Raw genomic sequence first — 16699 nt, 5'->3', positions numbered from 1 at the left:
TATTTTTATTCAATGATGTGGACAGTGTCTGTCCTCTGGTAGTGTTATGTATGGCTATGGCACATCTACCTTTTTCACCATGTACTGGAAACTCGATGTATACAATCATCTTTCTTTTGATACTTCAATAACGGATAAGTTTCATTCTGTATGAATGGGCTCACATTTATCACTTATAGTTAACTTTTCGCAATTCAGCATAATTGGATTGGACAATTAATTCGGACAATCACATCGCAGTGCCTTTCATATGCAACCACAAATGTCAATCGAAAATGATGGCATTTTGCAACTCCCCTTATACAGTAACCCTTGTCTGACCCTAACCAATGAATACCTTATCCTGACGTTGATCTCGAAGCTAACCATCCATATTTTTTCTTGGTTCTCGTAAATACCGAGCAAACAGCAAATGTAACGCTAATTGCACACACACCGATTTTGGACGGCCGACTTTGTACCGGTCGTCCAAATTCCAATAGTGAACCACATGTGGGAACGGGACCTGACACACACGCCGACCGGTGATCGTCACCGGTAGAATACCGGTGAGCAGCCGTCCAATGCCACTGTATCGCCGTTAGTACCGGGAAGTAGTGGCGTACATGACTAAATATACTCTTGCATACTCACCGGTTTTTTACCGACCATTCCAGTCTCGAATGCTCGGTGAAATTGTGTGTGTGTGTGAGTTACGTGGTCATAGTTCCCACGACACGGCCATTCACACGGAGATTCAGCTGAGTAAGAGATATTCCAGGAATCCCTTATCTCGACATGCAGTTAGCATCCAGTTAACATTATATTAATAATCATTCTGTTTGTAGCTCTCGTAAGAGACAGTCGTCTCTAGTTTGTAAAATAAATTCTTTTTAAAAAGTTATTTTCTCGTTCCAATCATTTAATTGGCGCAGTCGGTAGGATTTGTGCAGCGTGAAAACGAACTTTTTGCGTCGTGGAGTTTCAACCCCTTAAGCACAAATTCAACAAGAATCCTTCGAGGACCACCCAGAACGAGCGGACAAGGAGACGACAGAGCCCCAGGGAAGCTGCAAGGAATCAACGGAGAAGGAACTGGAACTTACAAGTAAGTGCCAAATATTTCCTTCTTGCCTTCACGAACCCTCTGTATAAGGACTTCGGCGAAGATATATAGTATCGTTCATTGCGAACAAATTGTTGTCTATTCGAGACGAGTAATTTTAAGAAACTATTTATTGGGAAAAACAATTATTTATTTATGAGTGAAATTGAAGATATTTTATCACGATTGAATAGTTTATCATTTCAAGAAAGTTCAGCAAGTAATACTGAAAATTTTGATAATACTTTTCAACCCACAATGGTTCCACCAGTTCCACCCCAACCAACTCAAATAAATTGGAACCTTTTCAAATCTAGAATAAACAATTTAAAAACTTTTGATGGTGATAGCAATACATTGAACAAATTTATCAGTAGATGCGATGCTATAGTTAACGCGTACAATGTGTTTAATGATGCTTCACTCAATGAACACGTTCTTGAATGTATTCAAGAAAAATTGACAGGTAAAGCCGAGTATGTGGTTGGTAACAGAACCGAACTTAATACTTGGGACGCCTTAAAATCTGCTCTGAAACAATGTTTTTCGGATAGGAGAGATTTGGACTGTTTAGTTCAAGAATTAACTAGAAGTCGACCCCATAGAGGAGAAGACCTAATGACATTCGGTAGTAGAATTCAATTAATCAAAAGTAATGTAGTTCAAAGAGTCAGTAACAACCCAGACTTAACTCCAGAAGAAAAACTTTACCAAACAACTCACTATGATAAAGTAGCCCTCAGTACTTTCATTGCTGGTTGTCCTGGTATTTTGAGAAATAATATGCATCTCAAAAAGCCAGCCTCACTGGAAGACGCCATGGCATACGTAAACGAGTTCGAAAATTTTGAAAAAATGTATGGTTCGTTAAACGATTATAAACCAAAGTTCAATACTTTCGGTAGACAATCCATCATGCCAAACGTCAACCAAAATGGCCGTAGATTCATACAACCTCAAAGACAAAATTTTCAAAACGAAAATTTCTCTAACCCAAATTATTTTTCAAAAAATGATCAACATTTTTTCAATCCACAATTCTCAACGAGACCTAATTGGCCAAGCCAACCTATTGACATCCAACCCAGACAAATACCACCGCAGAGATACCCTACAAACCGAGAAGTTTTCGGACCTCCTCAGAATGCTTTTAAACCAAAAAATATTCCACCTAATCAATTACCGAAACCGGAACCCATGTCCACTACATCAAGAAACCCAACAAAAATGTCTCAAAGACCTTTTCCTCAACAAAACAGCACTTTTAGGAACCCTAATACTTACCGAAACCCTCAAAAAATGTTTACCCCAAGTCAAAAACCCAATTTTATATCTGAGGAATTATTTTCTAACGAATACGATGAATTTCCCCAATATAATGACACTGATCAACAATTTTATGATAATCCCAACCTTAGTGAAGAAGCATACTCTTCAGAAAATGCTGTTTATTTAGAAAACGAACCAAATTTTCAGAATGAATACTTAAGCGACGTAGATTGTGATGAAACTGGAAATTTTCATTTAATAACCCAATTCGAAGATCATACTTAGCTGAAATCAATGCATTTTGTAACAATGCATTACCTTATGTCGAAGTTAGTCTCAAAAATAAAATTATTAAACTACTAATCGATACTGGAAGTTCAAGATCGATTATTAAACCATCTATTATTGAAAAATTATTCCCAAACAAAATTTATCATTCAAATACTATTATCAAAACGGCTTTAGGAAGTCAGAAAGTAAGGTACCAAGCCGCGATACCTGCTTTTCCAGAGTTCAACACAAACTATGAAATTACTTTTATTTTATTTGATTTCCACGATTACTTTGACGGAGTTTTAGGATTATCAGACTTGATAAATATGCATCTGAATATAGACCTTGTGAATAAGAGACTGATAGGAAATCATGTTGGAATTCCTTTCAAGTTCAGACAGTCTACAGATACGAGTTTTTCTTTCTCTGTCAACCCACAAGAAAGAGTACTTAAATATCTGCCTGTCACAGTTCCTGAAGGTGAAATTCTTACCCTTGAGGGAACACTCAATGATCTTTTCATCCCGCAAATATTGACAACTTCAAAAAATGGTTACGCCCTTATGGAAGTACAAAACCCCACCGATAGAACAATATCAGTGAAATTGATACAACCACTTCCTGTAGAGAGCTTTCAATCCTCTACTTTCGAAATGTATTCTTACGAAACTTTCGAAAATACAGGGACGGACTCACCTAAATTGGCAACCGAAATTAATATCGCTGATTTGATACGTACAGACCACATGAACAAGGAAGAAAAAAATGCTATACTGAAACTCTGTAAAGAATTTTCAGACATATTTTTGAAACCTGGAGATAAATTAACATTCACCTCCAAGGTCAAACACGAAATCAAGACCACAGACGAAATACCCATACATACCAGACCATACAGGTATCCATACGTTCATAAGAGCGAAGTTCAGCGTCAAATAAAAGACATGCTTGAAAAAAATATAATACGACCAAGCTGTAGTCCCTGGTCTTCCCCGGTCTGGATAGTTCCAAAAAAGATGGATGCTTCCGGGAAGCCAAAATGGCGAGTGGTAGTCGATTATCGAAAACTTAATGATAAAACCATTAGTGATCGTTACCCACTCCCAAACATAAACGACATTTTAGATAAACTGGGACGAGCTCAGTACTTTAGCACCCTCGATTTGGCAAGCAGTTTTCATCAAATCGAGATGGCCGAAAATTCAATCCAAAAAACGGCTTTTAATGTAGAGCACGGACACTACGAGTATTTGAGACTTCCGTATGGCCTTAAGAACGGTCCATCAAGTCTTCAGCGCGTATTAGACGAGGTTCTGAAAGACCTACAGAATAAGGTATGCATGATTTACATGGACGACATAATTATTTTTAGCACTGGACTCCAAGAACATATCCAAAACTTAAAATTGGTCTTCTCTAAATTACGAGAGGCACAATTTAAGATCCAACTGGATAAATCTGAGTTTCTCAGAAAAGAGGTAGAATTTTTGGGTCATGTTATTACGCCCGAAGGCATAAAACCAAACCCAAAGAAAATCAGAGCTGTTCAAAATTTTCCAATCCCAAAAACACAACGAGAAATAAAGTCATTCCTAGGACTATTGGGATACTATCGAAAATTTATAAACAACTTTGCTAAACTAACAAAACCTCTAACAAGTTGTCTTAAAAAGAACGCAAAAGTTGAACACACAAAAGAATTTATCGAATGTTTCAATACTTGTAAATCAGTATTGACTTCAGAACCGGTTCTCGCATACCCCGATTTTGAAAAACCCTTTGAAGTCACAACTGATGCTTCAAAGTAGTGTAACAACGTATGTTCTGGCGCAATGGGAGTGGGGGTAACCTATCAGCGTCATCGAAATCGACGCAGGATGGAACGAGTATAGTAGCGATTTAAGTGTGGAACTCCGCCCCTCGGCCCCCTTGGTACTCCACCTAACCTATCGGCCCCCTTGGTACTCCACCTAACCTATCAGCTCCCTCGGCCCCCTTCAGTCACGTGATTTTAAATAAAAAAAGTTTATAGTTATGAGATTCGAACCTGGGTCGTCCGCGCCGTAGACATTGTCCTTAGCCTCTACACCATCGTAAGATATTGAAGTTAACTGCGAATGTTGGGTATTTATAGCGTTAGTTTCGTCGGGACCGAAATTGACTCATTCATTATACTTGACAGCATTTTTATTTTTGATTTCCGTAGAATGTAATCGTCATTATCATATTGAAGATAGGAAAATATACTTAGATTTGGGAAATAATTAATATTTCATGTAAAGATGTGTATGTGTGTGTAAGAGCGAGAGGCGCGTGTGACGTAATCGATGCAAAGAGAGATGGAGATTGAGGTTTTACCGGTGGCTAGTGCAAGCAGGTGTTGCCAGTTGTACAATAAATCAATGTTTATGGAGTAATGTAGCGTTGCCGGTTTGAAAATTAAGTTATAGAACACACAGATTCATCTATGAGTCACTAGCTGAACTATCTATTGGTTGAAGAAGGACACTGTAAACACTAGACTCATAAGACTGCATCTGTCAAATGTCAATACATGCCAGCATGGCAGGTTCGACGTTGCCAGTTGTACAATAAATCATTGTTTATGGGGCAATGTAGCGTTGCCGGTTTTGGAATTAATCGTGAACTACTCGACGAAAATTGGAAGCGCGAAAATGATATATTTTATAATAATGAATCAGATTTAAGAAAAAATATGACAATCTGCCATCCGTCATTGTATACGGGGTGTCTCAAAATACATCATTGAAAACAAACATAACGTCGAAGTGTACAGGGTACGTCAAAATATATTTAAGAAAAAACATGTCGGTTCAACAGAAGTCTAGCATTCCAACATGTCGGAAGTCTCGTATCTTTGTTAACCAAGATAGCATCATCAGGAGAAAGAGGAGATCCAAAAGTGTCGAGAGGTTAAGCTTTGTGGACTCAACGTGAGGGCAATGGGGGAGCGAAGTATTCGACAATGACATTTCAAAATACGTGGTTTTCCGTGCGTTTTCGATCGTTTTTCGTGCGTTCACGATCGTTTTTCGTGCGTTTACGATCGTTTTTCGTGCGTTTTCGATCGTTTTTCGTGCGTTTTCGACCGTTTTCCGTGCGTTCATTCGTTACCGTTTCATCGTTATTGTCGTAACGGTTTTTCGTGTTTCAATATGACAGTCATTTATCATTTAACGCGTTTCGCTAACCAAGTTAGCATCATTAGGAAATGATTATTTTGCGAATTTTCAGACTCTTGAACGGAACCTTGTGGAACACCCAACCTAACTTCTGTTACAGAGTAGTGTCGGTCAGCCAATCAGAATGGAGAAATCAAATATCGCTCGATTGATTGTGCTAGATGAAATTGAACTGGAGAATGAGGGTCGAATAATAATAATAATAGTGATAAAACATTAAAAGCTTGAAAGTGACGTATTCAGCGTGATAGGTGGTGGCGTGTGTGATAATGAATGGGTTATTACAAAGAATAATAGCGCAACTGTCAGAAGGGCACTGAGTTGTATATTTACTAATAATGATCAGATCGTCGCATACGGCATGTCAAATGAAAGGATAAGAAATGGAGAATTCGTCGACAGAGAAAAAACAAATATGGCGTAATGAATATAATATCCAAGGCCGAATGTGAAATAACATAGGAAGAATTGCAAATTCAACAAACTTGTAATTAAAAAATGTTGGGTTATGAACAACTATAAGTTTATTCCAATTGCAGAAGCTTGATTCAAAACGCAGAATTTATTGACAAAGAAAATGAAAAAAATTATTGGATACTGAAACATATGATATATTTGGATTCCTTAGGGTGAGAAGGATTCGAAACCATCAAAAAACGACCACTTCCGGTTTTCACTTCCGGTCCTCCGATTTCGATGATTTCAACATCAATGGATTCGTTTAGATGTCATGAAACATAATTAATCATTTGTCGAAGCCAAAAGGACCTTATAACCTATTTTCATTATACTAGCAGCAACAGACCGATGTGGGTACTCATTTCAAATGATGTCATTTGTAGATTATGAAAAGTATAATATCGAGCATCTAATGTGAAATAGCATAGAAAGAATGGCACATTTGAAGAAAATCATTGAACATATTTGAAATTAAAAGTTGTTGGGTTATGAACAACTACGAGTGTAATGTAATTGCAAAAGTTTGATTCAAAACACATAATTTGTTGACAAAAAAAATGAAATAATCATCGTATACTGAAACATATGGTATTTTTGGATTCCTTAGGGTGAGAAGGTTTCGAATCCGTCAAAAACAGGTCACTTCCGGTTTTTACTTCCGGTCGTCCGATTCCGATAATTTTGACATCAATGGATTCGTTTAGATGTCAAAAAACATGGTTAATCATTTTACGAAGCCAAAAGGACCTCATAACCTATTTCTGCTATACTAGTCGCAACAGGTCGGTGTGGCTACTCATTTCAAATGATTTAATGTGTAGACAATGAAAAATATAATATCGAGCGCCTAATGTGAAACAGCATAGGAAGAATTGCAAAGAGAATCATTGAAAAAACTTCGGATCGTTACGTACATCATGTCAACTGAAAGAAGAAAAATTGCAGAATTCATCGACAACGAAAAAACAAATATGGTGCAACATGTCAGAAGGGCACTAACCCACATCTTTATTAATGATAACTGAATCTCAACGTGCAGCACATCAAATGAAAGGGAAACGAATGCAGAATTCATCCTCAGAGAAAAAGCAAATCTGACGCAACATGTCAGAAGGGCACAAAGCCACATTTTCGTTAATAATTGTCGAATCGTCACGTACAGCACGTCAAATGAAAGGAAAAGAAATGCAAAATTCATCGACAGAGAAAAAACAAAGATGGCGCAGTATGTCAGAGTGACACTAAGCAACATCTTTGTTAATGATAGTTGGATCTCAACGTGCAGCACATCAAATGAAAGGGAAACGAATGCAGAATTCATCAACAGAGAAAAAAAAACGGAGACGATGCCAAGAGGGCCCAAAGTTGTATCTTCACTAATAATAGTCGCATCATCACATGTAGCATTTCAAATAAAATGGGGGAAAAAAAGCAGAATTCATGTGTTTGTTGCGCTATTCAAATCCAAGGTGACATGGATCAATGTCAACGCTGAATATGCATCTAACAAAGACTCTTTGATTTTTTTTTGTTTCATTTCAGAATATGTCATCACTAATTTTTATATTTAAACCCAAAGTGACATTGATCACTGTCAATGTCGAATCTACATCCGGAGATACGCAGTTCTCAAAGCGACAAAACAAAGGCTCTTTGTTTCATTTTGAAATATGTCATCACTTATTTTACTATAAATACGTCATGCATGGCGAAATGAGTTAGTTGCATCCGTTGAAAGTGATACCAGTGACAAGTGCACCGATTCTATTTGAAAGTAAGTGTTTTAGGTTTGACTTTTTCCTCAGATGAATTCATTCAAATGTAATTTATTTGAAAATTGGTGAGAATTGTTGAATCATTTGATTTCCAAAATTTTTCTCGATATATATATATATATATATATGTTGGATGATTTCAGTCAAATGTTTTACATGTCGTGGTTTGTTTGAGATAGTATTCGCATATATTGTCAATCAAAACATAAAGCTTTCATTTTTTATTTTTCACAGATGGATTTACAAAAGTTGAATGCAAGTTCGATCGTGAAGAGAAAGCCAAGTATCAAAGTAGTAGATTTGCCTGTGGAGATGCCGCAGAGGATATTCACTGCCAAAATCGTGGAAGGAAAATTTGATGAGGCGGTCTTGTTAGATTTGGGAGATAAAGTATCATTTCTGCCCCACCGAGTGACGGAGGCGTATCGTCCTCACTTAGAAGAATTTTCATCAGGAAAATACGCTATTGTGTTCAAAGGGTTGATGGACATTGGGAAACCGAATCTTGTCGTTTCATTTGAGATTGTACAAAATTAAGGTTAGTACTGTTTCCAATTTTTTCTTTGTTTTATAGGCAAAGAGTTTTTGGGTGTATACAATATTTTTCATTCGAGTCAAAAATTCTCACTCACAGATATGATCCGCATAAAGTAGTGTTTCCATACAATATATTTCCTTCACTTAGTACGTGCAGAATATGTGTTTTAAATTCTTTATTTTGAATGACACTTGATTTTTTATTTTCATTATAAGTGTAGCAATTACTTCATGAAAGACATTACCCTCTCTGTTGGCAAAAAAATTTTTAGTGTATGTTTTTATTGAAAAATCGAATTTATTTCAGTGTATTTTTTTATTGAAAAATCGAGTTAATTTCAGAATAATACATCAACGTGTGCAGTATCAGTCAGAGTCATCTCAACAACAACATTCAAAACCGTCATAGCAACCTTTCCAGAACGAGATTCAAATCTCAGCAGTTTCCATTTTTTTCAGTCTATAGAGGCTTGAATTTGTCGATATTCAGTGATTTGTTGGACAAACTGCGTCTATTCAATATATACACAACCGTAATGAATTTGGAAGACTTTGAAGATTAATCGTGGTGTGTTCCAAAATTCAAAAAAAACACGCCGTTCTGTATGGGTCATTTCAAAGGAAATTTGTTCAGCTGCAGTCTCAATAACGTTGATATTTTATATAAATGGCTTTATAATATACTACCAAAATAAATACAATACATATCACACACATCTTTTTTTGAAAATGAAAACTTATCTTATACAGGGAAAGTTGTCAAAAATGTGCAATAACAAAAAATTATATACCAGATTTTATAGAGATGAAGAAACATCATATTGAAAGATACTAAGTTGACAAAAACAGGACATTTTAGAAATAAAGGAAATAAGTTTGTCTGTCATTTTAAATTCTGATTCGTTGGGTCGATATAACAAAAAGTGGCATTTTATATCTTGAATTTTATTCAGGACACTATTATAGTTTATTGACATTTGTCATTAAATTTCAAGTATGATATTTGGAAATTCATTTCGTATTGTAGTTTTTTCGAAATTCCCTTTCAAAATAGCATCCTTTGATATAGATACCGGACGAGTTCATTATGTGTAGATAACCTGAGTTTAATTTTTATGACAATGTCGTTTGGTGTGATCACGAGTCCATTATAACAGGGAGTGAAATGAATTCTCAGACATATGAATATAACAAAGTAACGATACAGACAAATATGAAAAATCGTTATGAAATAATTCAAAGCCATGAATCGAAATACATGAATTGCTTCGATATTCTGAAACAAAAACACTCAGTATTCACAATTCCATTCATTATTCCAACTATCTTCAAAATGCACATCAAGCATTTTGTCGTAGTACGGTGACCGGAGCAAAGTTACAACTTCAGCATATGAATGTTTATAAATAGTAAGGTAGGTCAAGATCTTCAACAAGTATTACGAAATTCATTCGGTGTTCATTGATCACGAAACGGTTCGTAAGCTTTCGGAATACAATGCAAATAATTTTCTTTATGACTATTCGTTAGATATTAAATATTATTACCTCAAAATATATCGAAATCATAACACGTTTGCGATTCATTTTTTCAGTTACACTTGAAAAGTGAGTTTCAGTTTGCAGAAATAATAGCCCACACATGTTGGAAATTTTGCCATAGTGTGGTGAAAATCGTATTGAAAATTCTACGAAATATAAGCGCATACATACAGAGTGAATCAATATTTGAAATACGTCGTTTGGAACCCCCCATAACCCTTCTCTATCGAATTTTGGCAGAAATAATGCTGAGTCGTATTGTAGAGTTAACGTTCGAAATTGGGGAAAGTGAAGTATTCAACAGTTTTGCGTGCGACGGTTATGCGTGCGTTTTCGAACAGTTTACGTGCCTTTATTCGTTATCGTTTCGTCGTTATTGTCGTTTTTTTTTCCTATTTCAATATGACAGTCATTTAACACTTAACGCGTTTCGCTTACCAAGTAAGCATCATCAGGAGATGACTAAAGTTCACGCTTTGTCGTATGAAGGTTCGTTTTGCGAATTTTCAGACTCCTGAACCGAAACTTGAGGAACAATCAGCCTAACTTCTGGTACAGAGTGGTGTCGTAAGCCAATAAGACTGGAGAAATCAAATATCAGTAGAATGATGGTTTTAGATGAAATTGAACTGAGGAATGTGGGTCGAATAATAATAATAATAATGATAAAATGTTAAAACTTTGAAAGTGACGTAGTCAGCGTAGGAGGTGGTGGCGTGGTAGAAAATGTGTGAGGATTTGTGGAAATGAATGAGTTATTAGAAAAAAAATGGAGCAACTGTCAGAAGGGCACTAAGTTGTATATTCGCTGATAATAATCGAATCTTCGCTTATAGCACGTCAAATGAAAGAACAAAAAATCCAGAATTCATTGACGAGAGAATACAAAGATGGCGCAACATGTCAGAAAGACATTAAGTCACAATTTCTCTCATGATATTTGGATCTTAACGTGCAGCACATCAAATGAAAGAGAAACGAATGCAGAATGTTATCGACAAAGAAAAAACAAAGATGACGCAACATGTCAGAAAGGAACGAAGCCACATCTCCGTTAATGACAATTGAATCTCAACGTGCAGTACATTGACTGAAAAAGAAAAAAAAATGCAGAATTCATCGACAGAGAAAAAAAAACAAAGACAACGTAACATGTCAGAAGGGTAATGAGCCGTATTTTCGTCAATAATGATTTGTTCTCAACGTACAGCACATCAAATGAAATGGAAACGAATGCAGAATTCATCGACAGAGAAAAAACAAAGATGGCGCAACATGTCAGATGTGCACTAACCTGCTTCTTCGTTAATAAAAGTCGCCTCGTCACGTGCAGCATATCAAAGAAAAAATAAAAGAGGCAACCAAAAGGGCACTGAACCATATTTTCGTCAATGATAGTCGGATCGTCGCATTTGACATGATTCATTCACTCAAAACTGAAATATTTAGAAGATACCAAAGGAGATCTCACGGTGACTATAAGTTCTGGTATGCTTTGTTAGGTATCGAATGATGCGTGCAATTTCGTTAATTCCAGCGACATGATTATTCCAAGACATATTGGTGTCCATTTGAACCTCAAAAAACTTATCGAAGCAGAAGGTGGAACCCGAATCCGTTGAATACAAGGGGTTTGGAAATAGAAAAAAACAACGTTTTAACGCTTTGTTGACGTGTTTGATGCTCTATGACCAACACCCGTTATCCATATTTTCATTATTATCCCGATTGTATGACCACCAAACATTCAATATTATCGGGATTGAAGGGAGCTGTTAGGTTAGGTGGAGTACCAAGGTGGCCGATAGGTTAGGTGGAGTACCAAGGGGGCAAGCTGGATAGAACGAGTATCGTAGCGATTTAAGCGTGGAACTCCGCCCCTCGGCCCCCTTGGTACTCCACCTAACCTATCGGCCACCTTGGTACTCCACCTAACCTAACAGCTCCCTTCAATCCCGATAATATTGAATGTTTGGTGGTCATACAATCGGGATAATAATGAAAATATGGATAACGGGTGTTGGTCAACAAAGCGTTAAAACGTTGTTTTTTTCTATTTCCAAACCCCTTGTATTCAACGGATTCGGGTTCCACCTTCTGCTTCGATAAGTTTTTTGAGGTTCAAATGGACACCAATATGTCTTGGAATAATCATGTCGCTGGAATTAACGAAATTGCACGCATCATTCGATACCTAACAAAGCATACCAGAACTTATAGTCACCGTGAGATCTCCTTTGGTATCTTCTAAATATTTCAGTTTTGAGTGAATGAATCATGTCAAATGCGACGATCCGACTATCATTGACGAAAATATGGTTCAGTGCCCTTTTGGTTGCCTCTTTTATTTTTTCTTTGATATGCTGCACGTGACGAGGCGACTTTTATTAACGAAGAAGCAGGTTAGTGCACATCTGACATGTTGCGCCATCTTTGTTTTTTCTCTGTCGATGAATTCTGCATTCGTTTCCATTTCATTTGATGTGCTGTACGTTGAGAACAAATCATTATTGACGAAAATACGGCTCATTACCCTTCTGACATGTTACGTTGTCTTTGTTTTTTTTTCTCTGTCGATGAATTCTGCATTTTTTTTTCTTTTTCAGTCAATGTACTGCACGTTGAGATTCAATTGTCATTAACGGAGATGTGGCTTCGTTCCTTTCTGACATGTTGCGTCATCTTTGTTTTTTCTTTGTCGATAACATTCTGCATTCGTTTCTCTTTCATTTGATGTGCTGCACGTTAAGATCCAAATATCATGAGAGAAATTGTGACTTAATGTCTTTCTGACATGTTGCGCCATCTTTGTATTCTCTCGTCAATGAATTCTGGATTTTTTGTTCTTTCATTTGACGTGCTATAAGCGAAGATTCGATTATTATCAGCGAATATACAACTTAGTGCCCTTCTGACAGTTGCTCCATTTTTTTTCTAATAACTCATTCATTTCCACAAATCCTCACACATTTTCTACCACGCCACCACCTCCTACGCTGACTACGTCACTTTCAAAGTTTTAACATTTTATCATTATTATTATTATTATTCGACCCACATTCCTCAGTTCAATTTCATCTAAAACCATCATTCTACTGATATTTGATTTCTCCAGTCTTATTGGCTTACGACACCACTCTGTACCAGAAGTTAGGCTGATTGTTCCTCAAGTTTCGGTTCAGGAGTCTGAAAATTCGCAAAACGAACCTTCATACGACAAAGCGTGAACTTTAGTCATCTCCTGATGATGCTTACTTGGTAAGCGAAACGCGTTAAGTGTTAAATGACTGTCATATTGAAATAGGAAAAAAAAACGACAATAACGACGAAACGATAACGAATAAAGGCACGTAAACTGTTCGAAAACGCACGCATAACCGTCGCACGCAAAACTGTAGAATACTTCACTTTCCCCAATTTCGAACGTTAACTCTACAATACGACTCAGCATTATTTCTGCCAAAATTCGATAGAGAAGGGTTATGGGGGTTCCAAACGACGTATTTCAAATATTGATTCACTCTGTATGTATGCGCTTATATTTCGTAGAATTTTCAATACGATTTTCACCACACTATGGCAAAATTTCCAACATGTGTGGGCTATTATTTCTGCAAACTGAAACTCACTTTTCAAGTGTAACTGAAAAAATGAATCGCAAACGTGTTATGATTTCGATATATTTTGAGGTAATAATATTTAATATCTAACGAATAGTCATAAAGAAAATTATTTGCATTGTATTCCGAAAGCTTACGAACCGTTTCGTGATCAATGAACACCGAATGAATTTCGTAATACTTGTTGAAGATCTTGACCTACCTTACTATTTATAAACATTCATATGCTGAAGTTGTAACTTTGCTCCGGTCACCGTACTACGACAAAATGCTTGATGTGCATTTTGAAGATAGTTGGAATAATGAATGGAATTGTGAATACTGAGTGTTTTTGTTTCAGAATATCGAAGCAATTCATGTATTTCGATTCATGGCTTTGAATTATTTCATAACGATTTTTCATATTTGTCTGTATCGTTACTTTGTTATATTCATATGTCTGAGAATTCATTTCACTCCCTGTTATAATGGACTCGTGATCACACCAAACGACATTGTCATAAAAATTAAACTCAGGTTATCTACACATAATGAACTCGTCCGGTATCTATATCAAAGGATGCTATTTTGAAAGGGAATTTCGAAAAAACTACAATACGAAATGAATTTCCAAATATCATACTTGAAATTTAATGACAAATGTCAATAAACTATAATAGTGTCCTGAATAAAATTCAAGATATAAAATGCCACTTTTTGTTATATCGACCCAACGAATCAGAATTTAAAATGACAGACAAACTTATTTCCTTTATTTCTAAAATGTCCTGTTTTTGTCAACTTAGTATCTTTCAATATGATGTTTCTTCATCTCTATAAAATCTGGTATATAATTTTTTGTTATTGCACATTTTTGACAACTTTCCCTGTATAAGATAAGTTTTCATTTTCAAAAAAAGATGTGTGTGATATGTATTGTATTTATTTTGGTAGTATATTATAAAGCCATTTATATAAAATATCAACGTTATTGAGACTGCAGCTGAACAAATTTCCTTTGAAATGACCCATACAGAACGGCGTGTTTTTTTTGAATTTTGGAACACACCACGATTAATCTTCAAAGTCTTCCAAATTCATTACGGTTGTGTATATATTGAATAGACGCAGTTTGTCCAACAAATCACTGAATATCGACAAATTCAAGCCTCTATAGACTGAAAAAAATGGAAACTGCTGAGATTTGAATCTCGTTCTGGAAAGGTTGCTATGACGGTTTTGAATGTTGTTGTTGAGATGACTCTGACTGATACTGCACACGTTGATGTATTATTCTGAAATTAACTCGATTTTTCAATAAAAAAATACACTGAAATAAATTCGATTTTTCAATAAAAACATACACTAAAAATTTTTTTGCCAACAGAGAGGGTAATGTCTTTCATGAAGTAATTGCTACACTTATAATGAAAATAAAAAATCAAGTGTCATTCAAAATAAAGAATTTAAAACACATATTCTGCACGTACTAAGTGAAGGAAATATATTGTATGGAAACACTACTTTATGCGGATCATATCTGTGAGTGAGAATTTTTGACTCGAATGAAAAATATTGTATACACCCAAAAACTCTTTGCCTATAAAACAAAGAAAAAATTGGAAACAGTACTAACCTTAATTTTGTACAATCTCAAATGAAACGACAAGATTCGGTTTCCCAATGTCCATCAACCCTTTGAACACAATAGCGTATTTTCCTGATGAAAATTCTTCTAAGTGAGGACGATACGCCTCCGTCACTCGGTGGGGCAGAAATGATACTTTATCTCCCAAATCTAACAAGACCGCCTCATCAAATTTTCCTTCCACGATTTTGGCAGTGAATATCCTCTGCGGCATCTCCACAGGCAAATCTACTACTTTGATACTTGGCTTTCTCTTCACGATCGAACTTGCATTCAACTTTTGTAAATCCATCTGTGAAAAATAAAAAATGAAAGCTTTATGTTTTGATTGACAATATATGCGAATACTATCTCAAACAAACCACGACATGTAAAACATTTGACTGAAATCATCCAACATATATATATATATATATATATATATCGAGAAAAATTTTGGAAATCAAATGATTCAACAATTCTCACCAATTTTCAAATAAATTACATTTGAATGAATTCATCTGAGGAAAAAGTCAAACCTAAAACACTTACTTTCAAATAGAATCGGTGCACTTGTCACTGGTATCACTTTCAACGGATGCAACTAACTCATTTCGCCATGCATGACGTATTTATAGTAAAATAAGTGATGACATATTTCAAAATGAAACAAAGAGCCTTTGTTTTGTCGCTTTGAGAACTGCGTATCTCCGGATGTAGATTCGACATTGACAGTGATCAATGTCACTTTGGGTTTAAATATAAAAATTAGTGATGACATATTCTGAAATGAAACAAAAAAAAAATCAAAGAGTCTTTGTTAGATGCATATTCAGCGTTGACATTGATCCATGTCACCTTGGATTTGAATAGCGCAACAAACACATGAATTCTGCTTTTTTTCCCCCATTTTATTTGAAATGCTACATGTGATGATGCGACTATTATTAGTGAAGATACAACTTTGGGCCCTCTTGGCATCGTCTCCGTTTTTTTTTTCTCTGTTGATGAATTCTGCATTCGTTTCCCTTTCATTTGATGTGCTGCACGTTGAGATCCAACTATCATTAACAAAGATGTTGCTTAGTGTCACTCTGACATACTGCGCCATCTTTGTTTTTTCTCTGTCGATGAATTTTGCATTTCTTTTCCTTTCATTTGACGTGCTGTACGTGACGATTCGACAATTATTAACGAAAATGTGGCTTTGTGCCCTTCTGACATGTTGCGTCAGATTTGCTTTTTCTCTGAGGATGAATTCTGCATTCGTTTCCCTTTCATTTGATGTGCTGCACGTTGAGATTCAGTTATCATTAATAAAGATGTGGGTTA

This window comes from Leptinotarsa decemlineata, unplaced genomic scaffold (genome assembly GCF_025532065.1).
Source record: "Leptinotarsa decemlineata unplaced genomic scaffold, Ldec_3_MD MMD2_P_RNA_scaffold_9, whole genome shotgun sequence".
Taxonomy (NCBI): Eukaryota; Metazoa; Arthropoda; class Insecta; order Coleoptera; family Chrysomelidae; genus Leptinotarsa; species Leptinotarsa decemlineata.
This window is presented reverse-complemented; position numbering follows the sequence as displayed.